The sequence below is a fragment of the Capra hircus genome, chromosome 9 (genome assembly GCF_001704415.2).
Source record: "Capra hircus breed San Clemente chromosome 9, ASM170441v1, whole genome shotgun sequence".
Lineage (NCBI taxonomy): Eukaryota > Metazoa > Chordata > Mammalia > Artiodactyla > Bovidae > Capra > Capra hircus.
The window spans coordinates 40,379,806-40,392,152 of NC_030816.1; positions in this window are offsets into that span (position 1 = coordinate 40,379,806).

The window sequence follows — 12,347 nt, forward strand, 5'->3', positions numbered from 1 at the left end:
AAGCATGCTGTATCCTGCATCGGACATAGACTGGCAATTTGATTCTTACATGATAGTATACATGTTTCAATGCCATTCTCCCAAATCATCCCACCCTCTCCCTCTCCCTCTGAGTCCAAAAGTCCGTTATACACATCTGTGTCTTTTTTGCTGTCTTGCATACAGGGTCGTCATTGCCATCTTTCTAAATTCCATATATATGTGCTAATATACTGTATTGGTGTTTTTCTTTCTGGCTTACTTCACTCTGTATAATCAGCTCCAGTTTCATCCATCTCATCAGAACTGATTCAAATGTATTCTTTTTAACGGCTGAGTAATACTCCGTTGTGTATATGTACCACAGCTTTCTTATCCATTCATCTGCTGATGGACATCTAGGTTGTTTCCATGTCCTGGCTATTATAAACAGTGCTGCGATGATCTTAAGGAATGTATGCTTCTTTCTTAAAAGAGTAAGCAATTTAGATGTACCTTTGGAAAAAATTGAATATGATGATCATGATTCCAATGATTAGTATTTTAAAATTTCAAAACAATGCCGACCTTCACTGCTTCCATGCCTTTGAATACTTATTTCAATGTTGAATCATAGCATGATCTTCTAAAAGGAATTGTTACGTAGTAATTAAACTCTGAATGGGAAATACCCACAAAGCAGACAATACAATTGAGTGATGACATGATGAACAGGTGATTGAGTTTGCTGATCTTGACTGCCTCCCAGTTGAAAGAGAGTGTAAGAAGCCCTTGACTGTAAGATAAATTTCCTAATTTCAAAGAGATTAAAATGTGAGGGGAAAATATTACCTAGGACAATAGATGAAAGATTTGTTTTTGTAGTTATGAGTAAAGAGCCTAAATCCATTTTATTTATGTATGGATTTATGTATTGCATTCTTCTCCAAGAATGCAAATTGTGTGTAGATCACAGTTAGATTGTTCTTTGCTTTGTTCAGAACATGCCAAGAATTGTTCATCATTTTGGAAGGTCAAGTCGCTGATGGGAGGGATATTTGTGGTATTAGAGGCTCTTACATCACACACCTATAACTGTCAGCATTGAGTCAGTACATTCAATGGAATTCTTCATACTGCAAGTATCTGAATAAATCAAATTTTGTCCTGTTCAAGAATTTTTATATTGACATAGAACCTCCTTAATTATAAGTAATTTCCCTTTATTACTCCATATGCTAAAGTGAAGGTATTTTGTTGCTTTCTTTTGAACACAGCTTACTGCTTTATTATATTTATAGTGGCACAAAAATATTATTTCAAATGACTGCAACCATAGTACATATTTTGATTTGTACATATTTGATAGCTTAAATAATACTTGAAATTCACTGACATTCTTCATGCAGATACATCCACATGTTTTCCTAAGGTCTATAAACTTTTAATCTGATCTTATTCATATTCTTAGAATTTTCACACATCCTTAAAGAGTTAACTAAGCTCAGGGAATTTTTTTCTAAAAGAACTGGGCCTTTTTTTAAAAATAAAGGAACTACCCCCAAAGCAGCTGTTCTTAATAACTGATAGGATATTGTTAGCTTTTTATTTTTTTCATTGGTAGCTTTTTATTTTTTTCATTGGAGGTACTGATAGCTTTTGATACAGTTCTTTCTATTAAGAGAAAAAGCCAAAACTTTCACTTGGGCATTCAGACCACCCTTTAAAGACTGACTAAATCCTTGAAAAAGAACTCATTTGAAGGCATTTTCAGCTATTTCTATTTTTAATAGTCAGATGATGATTGTAGCCTTTAAACTTAAAATCTTCAAATTTGAAGTCATTAATTATCTCAATTTTTTGAAGACTGTGAAATTAAGGAAAGATCTAATTAGCTTTTAGCGGTTCATTGTGATTTAAATAGTCATGAATTTAAAGTCTCTTGGCTGCAGTCTGTGATGTGTGAGATCATATAAGTGATGCTGAAAGGCCCCTTGGGATGATGTCTCCTCTCACCTGATGAAATTCACTGCTACTGGCATGACACAAATGCCAGTGAAGGGAGCGTGTTTTGGGGCAGGGAAATTCTAAGCACAACCTAACGATTCTTTTGTCATAGGGGTTAGGTTTGCTTATGTCAGTAACCTTTGGCAGTTGGTCTACTTCTTGACCATGAATAATCTGGTTCATCTTTTTGCATTTAGTCCAGTGTCTCTACTGAAAAGCTTGTTCCCAATCTTCTGCTGAAGAATCCAAGACTGTCAAAAAAGATTTGGGGATTCTTTGGCATAGTTGGATTTACTCCCTTGGAAGACAGTTCTTCAGCATGTGTGGATGCCTTGATTCGCTCAATCATGTCTGACTTCTTGTGACCCCATTGACTGTAGCCCTCTCGGCTTCTCTGTCCATGGGGATTCTCTAGGCAAGAACACTGGAGTGGGTTGCCATTCCTTTCTCCAGGGGATCGTCCCAACCCAATAATTGAACTGGGGTCTCCTACATTGCAGGCAGATTCTTAACCAGCTGAGCCACCAGGGAAGCCCTGTGTGTCTTATGTAGGCTGCGTTAACTGTGGGTTTCATATCAGGATAGTAAAGCGACTAGATGTATTTCTCAATAGAAGGAGTTGGTCTGATATGTCAAGAATCCCTGAACAGAAATAGGCTCTTCCTGCTCTCAGGTAGCTAATAGTGTCATTGAAGAGGTGGAAATAAACAGTTTCAGCAAAATGGAAAAAATTTATGATAGTGGTCATCACATGGTGGTTATAGAAGCATGCAGGAGGGCACCTGGGAGGCAGGGCTTCCTTGGGCAAGGAATCTCTGAGTTGACTTGAAGAGAGTTGGAATTAGCCAAGTGAATGGAAGTCATTCCAGGCAGATGAGCAAAACTGTGGGGAAGTGAATCCAAAGACAGTGTGTGTGTGTGTGTGTGTGTGTGTGTGTTTTAACAGAGGCCTTAAAAGTGAATCTAGATGTCTTTTAAAGTCTAAACCCCCATTCTTCCACCTCCACTATCCAAGCACAGTGAGTATAAATCTACAGGCAAAAGGAGAATGAGAGGGGATATTGGTGAATACAAGTTTATTACAGTTTGTGAATTTGTTTATTAGGAGTAGGGCAGGTATTTAAAATATTTGAAAATAATTATGGCATCAGGTCCCAGCAACCAAGAAGAACTGCCAGATACAGCGTCAGAGCAGTTTTCTGGGGACCCTCTGGGAGACAGTCATGTGCTCCCTGGTCTCTGTCAACCTTTTGTTTGTCTCCTTAGGTTCACTACCAACCTGCCCCTCAGGCTGAGAGGGCGCTCTTGCCCTTTGGCTTCCTATTGGTTCAGCTAATGGCGGCACCAGGGGATGTCGGGGATCTTTGCTCCGGACCCTGGCTCTTTCCATGCTGTATCAAGATTTGGCAGTGTATGCTGTGATCCATCTGAGACCCCAGGTCCGGTAGGCTGACTGTATTCTGTACCAACAGCTCTGCTTAGTTGTGACAACTCTTCCCTTTTCTTATTTGTTCAGATTTAGGGGAGGTGATAGCTTTCTAATCTTGATGATTCTGGGGTCCTGCCCCATCACTTCTTGGTTTCCCTTAACCCCTTCCACATCTCAGTCGGTGGTCTCTTCACTGAACCTTCCAGTGACCCATTTAAGGCTGCCATCTGTGTCCCTTGAAGAACCGTGCGTATGCGTTTCCAGGAGACGATGTGGGGGCAAGAGAATACACAAGGAGTTTTGGGGTGGTGGCTAATAACCAACAGATACAAGAGTATTTCTATTTCAGAAGTCTGCATGGCCAAACTGGTGAGTGCCTATTGAATACCAGAAACGGGTAGAATAAATACTACATACTTAGCAGAGCAGAAGCTTATACAGAAGAGAGGAGGCTTTATCTGCTTCCTTAAATGCAGAGTCAGAACTTAGAGATGGTATAGATATCAAAATACAGGAAATAAAGTCCAGAACTGAAAATGGTATAGGTAAAAGCTTTTTTTTTTTTTTTCCTTTTCTGTATATAGAACTGAAACGTGAACTACTATTTCCAGGCCTCTGTACCTTGAATAAGTAACCACATGTATAGCCTTCAGACAAGAAATTAAGGTTATTCTCTAGAAACTGAACAAGAACTGCTTGGGATTTAGAGCGAATGCAGGTTATTAATTGAAAGGCTTTATTCAAGGATGACTTAGATCTACTCTCTTATCCCATCTGGCCTACATTGCGTGTATCTCCTGTTAGGAGACTGAAGACCCTTTCTCTGGAGAACTGAAGAGTTCTGGGCAAAAGTCCTTCACATATTGAGCTGCATATGGAATAGGAAGTCTAGAAACTCCCCAGTAGAATTATGGTTCCCATCCTGTCACCCCAAACCCAAACATGTCAGTTGACACATCTCATTTACACATAGAAAGCTACCAGTTAGCTTTTTAAACATTCATCTTTAATATGTATTGTCAACCAAAGATATCTGTGCATGAGTAGAGATACCTAAATGAGAAAGAAAATCTCATCAACAAAGTGAAAAGACAGCCCACAGAATGGGGGATATATTTGCAAATGAAGAGACTGAAAAGGGATTAATCTCCAAAGTACACAAACAGCTCAGGCAGCTCTAGGTCAGAAAACAAACAATCCAATTGAAAAATGGGCAGAAGATCTAACTAGACATTTCTCCAAAGAAAACATACAGTTGGCCAAAAAGCACTTGAAAAGATGCTTAATGTCACTGATTATTGGAAAAATGCAAATCAAAACTATAATGAGGTATTACCTCACACCAGTCAGAATGGCCATTATAAAAAGTCTACAAACATTAATTGTTAGAGAGGGTGTATAGAAAAGGGAGCTCTCCTGCACTGTTGGTGGAAATGTAAATTGGAATAGCCACTATGGAGAGCAGTATGGAGGTTCCTCTTAAAATAGAACTGCATATGATCCAGCAGTCCTACTCCTGGGCATATATCTGGAGGAAATCGTAATTCGAAAGATTCATGGACCCCGGTATTCATTGCGGCACTATTTACAATAGCCAAGACATGGACGAAACCTACCTGTCCATTGGTAGAGGAGTGGATAAGAATGTGGTGCATATATATAAAGGAATATTACTCGGCCATAAAATGAATGAAATAATGTCACTTACAGCAACATGGATGGACCTAGGGATTATCATATTAGGTGAAGTAAGTCAGACAAAGACAAATATCATCCAATATCGCTCAGATGTGAAATCTAAAAAATGAAACAAATGAACTGATTTACAAAACAGAAACGGACTCACAGACTTCAAAAACAAAGTTGTGGTTGCCAAAGGGGAAAGGTGGGGGAGGAGGAATAAATGAGGAGTTTGGGATTAACGTATACACACTGCTGTGTTTAAAACACACAACCAACAAGGACCTACTGTGTAGTACAGGGAGCTCTACTCCATATTCTGTGATAACTGATATGGAAAAAGGATCTGAAAAAGAATAGATGCATGTCTGTGAATAACTGATCACTTTGCTGTACACCTGAAACAAATTAATGTCGTTAGTCAAAGATTCGTGTGTGCTTAGTTGCTCAGTCATGTCTGACTCTTTGTGACCCCATGGACTTTTTAGCCCAGCTCCTCTGTCAATGAGATTCTCCAGGCAAGAATGCTGGCATGGGTAGCCATTCCCTTCTCTTCCCAACTCAGGGCCTGAACCCAGGTCTCCTGAGTACAGGCAGATTCTTTACCATCTGAGACACTAAAAAAGTCTGTTAATCAACTGAATTCCAATGTAAAATAAAAATTAAATTAAAAATAGAGTGAAAATGGAAGGAAGGAAATAAAGCAAGAAATACAGGAAAATATTTTAGAATTAAAAAAATATGAATATCCAGATTTAAAGAACTTAGCAATTTGCCACTGCCGAGAATGAAAATGATTCACACTAGGACACTTCAGTAGGAAATTTCAGAGCACAGATATCCTAAGTATTAGGAAAGACCACATGTAAAGGATTGAGTATCAGAATAGAATTGAATATCTCAAGCCCCAAAATAAAAAGACAGTAGAAAATGATTGTCAAAATTCTAAAGTAAAGTCTGTCTATCTACCTATTAGCTAGCTATCATTTATCTCCATCTATAGTTCTGAGAACTTTATTTAAAGTTTTTTTTTTTAAATACAACGACCTGTTTTATTTTTTATTGGAGTATAGTTGCTTTACAATGTTGTGTTAGTTTCTGGTGTACAACAAAGTGAATCGACTATTTGTATACATATATCCCTTCCCTCTTGCACCTCCCACCCTCACTCCACAGCCTACCCATCCAGGTCACTGCAGAGCACTGAACTGAGCTTCCTGTGCTTCCTAGCAGGTTCCCATGAGCTATTTTACACATAGTAGTGTATGTGTGCAGAGAAGGAAGTGGCACCCCACTCCAGTACTCTTGCCTGGAAAATCCCATGGATGGAGGAGCCTGGTAGGCTGCAGTCCATGGGGTCACTAAGAGTCGGGAACAACTGAGTGACTTCCCTTTCACTTTTCACTTTCATGCATTGGAGAAGGAAATGGCAACCCACTCCAGTGTTCTTGCCTGGAGAATCCCAGGGACAGAGGAGCCTGGTGGGCTACCATCTATGGGGTTGCACAGAATCGGACACGACTGAAGCAATTTAGCAGCAGCAGCAGTGTATGTGTGTCAATCCCAATCTCCAGATTTGTCCCACTCTCCCGTTCCCCCACTATTCCCACATGTCTTTTCTCTACATCTGTGTCTCTGTTCCTGCCTTGGAAATAGGTTTATCTGTACCATTTTCTAGATTCCACATATTTGTGCTAACTTGATACTCATTCATACTACCAGTGAAAAGTGGGGAAGATGTGGACCTGTTCAGAAGGGTTGCTTTCTGTGCAAACTTTCTTAAGCTATTAATGGAGGATGTTTTCCAGACAATTGAGGGAATACATCAAGAAAGAGGAAAAGACAGAATGTAGGAAACCATGTCTCTAACAAAAGAGAGTAAGGAAGAGGGGTGCCAGTATCAAAGCTCTTCAGCAAGCTGAGAGAACAGTCAGTCTTGTTTGGAGTAGGAGAGCAGAGGCCTTAATGAGGGAGAGAGCTCCAGCAAAACATGTAGACTGCATGAAATTGTATGCAGCAAATTAGAGATAAAGTATTCAAGATTATTTACATGGAGGTTATATAAGACAAAGTTGTCATAATAATAAGCTCCATAAGATAGGAAATAAATCTGGATAATTCTTTTCTGTGCAGTAAATTATATTTCCTAAACCATATTCATGAATTGATTAAGTAGCTTTTAACCATATTCAAATAATAGGAGAGAAGAAATTGACATATAAGAAAATGCACGTATATCAGAAATGGAAATTGGTAACACATACAAGTGTAAACTGCAATAAATCTAGAATCAAAAGTATGAGTATATGTAGCAGAGACTTCTAGCTGTCACCCAGTAGCGTGTCAGTCCTGCAGTGGGAAGAGTTGGCACACAGGTGGCTAGCCGGAGCCCTATACCTCCATCCTCTCTGTGGCTGGGAGGAAGTTTCAGCAAAGAAGATACATGTGTACATTTTAAGTGATAGCCTCTTGAAATCTCCCTTGAGGAAGAAAGCACTTATATGAGGTTTTCTGTTGTTGTTGTTGTTTTTTTTTTTTGCTTCTTTGTTTCTTTCTCCCTTTTGCTGCCTGAAGCATGGATTCTCCGTCAAACCAGGAGGAGAAAGGCCATATTCTAGCGGTAGTGGAACATGAACTGGGAAAAGTCTGAGTCCCTGCACTGCAAATCTTTTAAGTGAGAGACAAATCAAGCACTGGGCAAACAAAGCCCTCTCTGCTCTTATTTGAGGCAATGCTTTGAATTTTGCAGAACCAAACCTAACACTATTACAGGGTGTGAGGAGAAATATGGAGCTCACATCCAGAAGATTCAACTGAAAGGATAAAAAGTGGTTGTTTTGGGGGAGCGGGCCTGGAGCTAGGGAGAGACAAAGCAAGGAACTACAGTTTTCCATTATGAGTTTCAGTAATAATAGATTGAAAATGAAATTGCTGCTTTTGTGTACTGAAATTGAACATCAACAATTTCATATAGTTCAATCTAATAGATTTTTGTCAAACTAGATGCATGTATTGGTGTGATTAAAAAACATTTGAAATCACACACACAAAATGATGAGACTGGGAAAACAGACAGGAGTCATCTTGAAGGACCTTGTATATTGTGGTAAGGAGTTTGTAGTTGAATGAGATCAGATTGATGTTACGGAGCTAACTCACACAGTAACAGGGAGAGCTGAAAGGGGAAATGAAGAAGTGAAAGCGTTAGTTGCTCAGTCGTGTCCAACTCTTTTGCGACCACCAGGCTCCTCTCTCCGTGGAATTCTCCAGGCAAGAATGCTGGAGTGGGTAGCCATTCCCTTCTCCAGGGGATCTTTGCAACCCAGGGATCGAACTTGTGTCTCCTGTCTTACAAGCAGTTTCTTTACTGTCTGAGCCCACTAGGGAAGCCCCCGAAAGGGCAAGAATACTAAACAAATGGCAACTATACTAAAGAAAACTGAAACAGGCTTTTATGGTAATCAAGTAACAGATAATGAAGACAAAACCAAAGCTAATGAAGAGAGGATCAGGTCAAGAAATATTTGGTTGGGCAAAGTTCATTTGGGTTTTTCTGTAAGATCTTACAGAACTTTTTGACTAGCCCAATATTAGAGAGCTGACTCAACAGAGCTATACTACCAGTCATAAGAAAAGGGTGGGAGATGGAGGAGAGGCAGGACCACCAGCTGGTTCAGACCCTGTCCCTGGAGTCCCCCATCTGCGACTGTCACTCCTGTTTGCCTTAACAAGATTCTGTGAGGATGCTGTGCTCCTCCCCTGCAACATGGATATAATAAGAGTACCTCCATCCTAGAGTTGGTAGTTAGCATTACATGCAAGAGCACACGTGAAGCAATCAGTGAACTGCCTGGTGCCGACTGAGTATTGAATATGTCAGCTGCTATTGTAACTGCAGGTTGATCCATTCACAGTGAGGAAGCATGGGAGCAGACTCAGAGTGAGGAGTGGGAAGATGCTGAACTCTTCTGAAATAGGGAGCTTGAGGTCATGACTAACAAGTGGTCTGTTCACTAAAGGTGATTTACAGTGAAAGAGTTGAGCTATACATAGGGGTCATTGGTATTCAGGTAGAATTTGACGCTATGGGAATGAATGAATTCTACATCTGAGAGCAGTATGCAGAGGTAGGAAAGCATATAAAAGCAAAAAACTAAGGGAAACAGAGGCTTCAAAAAATTAAGGAGACAGCAGTTTGAGAGGGGAACAGGGAAGTAACACATCCAGGTAGTCTTTGAGCATGCTCACACATGACAAGGCTTTGGGCATGTCTGCTGGCTTTAGCACCCAAGGGGTCTGTGCCAACCATGTGCTTCAAGGAACACAAAACTAGTGGGCAGAAAGCAGAAGCACTGCAGCATGAGGCAGGCAAATTGAGCCCCTGGGCTTAGACTACTCTTCTCTAGACGCTTGTCTGGGAATAAAACAACTGGGAATTTGAGAATGTGTACACATGCAGATAAATAAGATGTCAGAAAAGAGGAACGAGAATAGAGGGGAAAGAGTACACACGAGAGAACAGGGGTCCCTGAGGACCTGTTCTCCTGCGATTCTTTTATTCTTTTGCTTACTCAGATAAGTAGGAATTTGTAAATACAAAAAGATGAATCATTTTTCTTGGCACTTCCTTACATGAGATCTGTCTTAAAGCCCTCAAGGGAGCATGTGTTTTTTGTCCTATTACGTATCCTTTTTCTGTATGTTTTCTTTAAACAACAATGTATTCAAAGGAACAGTGAGAAGGAAATCAATCTGAGATGACATCACATGTCTGGGGATTATTCTCTGTGTCCAAACAGAAACAGCTCTTTCTGATAGCTTTTGCTATTAACATGCCACCTCCTGGAAGAAAAGGAAGGTGCTGTGCCTCACAGTTGGAAAACTGTTTTCTATTTTAACTGCTCCAAAAAGGTAATTGAGTGATTTCATTTGTCTATGAAAGTAGCGGGTGTATGTGTGTATGTAAGTGACTTGGGAGTTGAACTTAAAAATCTTTATGTAATTAGAGGTATTTTCAAACTATCAGTGAAAACAATCATAAATAAAATAAAATAAACTATATTTGATCTCAGGATGTGACGAAAGGCATTTCTTGTAACGAGCAGTGAACGCGCACAGCCCCAGGGAAGGGGGCTCCTATTCTGAGCTCCGTGCCTGCAGGCCTGCTCGTAGCCGCTATAAATAGCGAACGGAGGAGGACCGCTGTGCTTCTTTGCATCAGTATCTGATTGATCCCAAGAAATGAACTGATATTAAAGCTGATGACAAGACCTGGGTGATTATTTTCAAATTATTTTAGATAGACTTTCGATGGATATGCTGCTTGACATCTAAGGAAAAGGTGATTTACATACGTCACTTTGAGAGAGCTGAGAAAAAGCTCAATGAGAAATAGCCTTCTTGATGATTACCAAGCACATGTCCTTCTAGGTCAAAATACTGTCATGTGTGTTCTTCGTGTGAATTCTGATTATTTGACAGTCACTGTGCTGTGTACTTTAAAAGCATTTGCAATTTAACAATTACAATCCCATGGCATAAATACTGGTATCACCCCATTTAGCAGAGGAGGAAATTGAATCTCAATTAAATGACTTTCCTACTTTGAGATTTGGTATGTGGGATTTAGAGCTACTAATGGGGAGACCAGTCTTCCTAACAGTCTGTAAATTGAATGATATTTCGAGACAAAACAACTAAGATTGAAGAAAATAGCCTCATTTTATGAAATTGGTATATTCCTTAAAATATACCAATTTCCCTGGTGGCTCAGATGTAAAGCATCTGTCTACAATGCAGGAGACCTGGGTTCAATCCCTGGGTTGGGAAGATTCCCTGGAGAAGGAAGTGGCAACCCACTCCAGTACTCTTGCCTAGAAAATCCCATGGATGAAGGAGCCTGGTGCCTATGGGGTCGCAAAGAGTTGGACACGACTGAGCAACTTCACTTTAAAAGTTGTGGGCCTGTGTGTGTATGCACACACACACACACACACACACACACACACGTATATAATTTTTTTGATGAGCATCTGCAGCTCTATTTGAGGGGGGCCCTGCTATGAACACTGAGTAATCTGTAAGCAAAGAATATACATGATCATTTCCCAGATAAACACATGTATGGAACTAGCTGCACACATGGGGACCTGAATGCTTCAAACCGTATGGCTAAGATGTGGCCTCCTGTAAACTGAGCTCCATGGCACATGGTGGCCACTAGAGGTGGGGCCTGCACTCTGTCAAAGCCGTGGAGCCCGGGCCTGGGCTTGCTTTCAGCAAGCAGCAAGCCATCTCCCGTGCCTTTCTTGCTAAGGGTGCTCTAGCATAGACTTGTATGAACCCTGGTATATTTCCATGATTCCAGATCTTTTTTTTTGAAATATTTTTGAAAAATATTCCATAGTTTCCTAAGGAAATTTTACCATGTACTACTTTATTCCTTACTTGTTATTTTTGTACGAATTCAAACTTACAGAAATAGAATAGTTCAAAGAAATATGTTCATATCCTTAACCAGACACACCAATCGCTTACATTTCCCCCATTTTCTCTCACTTTAAATGTTTATTTTTTTTTTCATGAAACACTTAAGAATAAATCTCAGACATTACGCCCCTTTGTCCTAAAGACTTCAGTGTGTATATTCTAGGAACAAAGATAATCTCCTACATAACCACAGTTGTAATATCATACTTGAGACTGATATATTATTGAATGGTTCATATTCAAATTTTATCATTTGTCTCAATTCTATTCTTATATTTTTTTCCCATTCTAAGATCCAGTCTAGGACCATGCATTGTGTTTAGCTATCATGTTCTTTAATCTGGAACTGCTCCTCAGTCTTTCTTTGTTATTCATGAGTTTGACAATTTAAAGACGTGCAGGCTAGCTATTTGGAATGCCTCACAGTTTGGATGTGTTGGATATTAACTCATAATTAGACATTAGACCATGTGTTGTTAGTGAGAATTCCAAAGAAGAGAGGTATCCTTCTTAGAGTTTCACAGTAGGTAGCAGAAGCTTCACTTAGTCCCGTTACTAATGGCCTTGATTTTTACCATTCAATAACATGGTGTCTACCAAGTATCTCCTCTGTAAATTTATTGTTTTTCTCTTTGTCATTAGTAAATAAATTTGTGGGGGACTCCATTGATGATTCTTGTCTGAATCAATTATTATTGTATTTCAAAGTGATGATTTTCTTTTTTAAATTTGTTTTAGTTTCTTTGCAATGTTATGTTGTACAGCAAAGTGAATCAGCTAAATA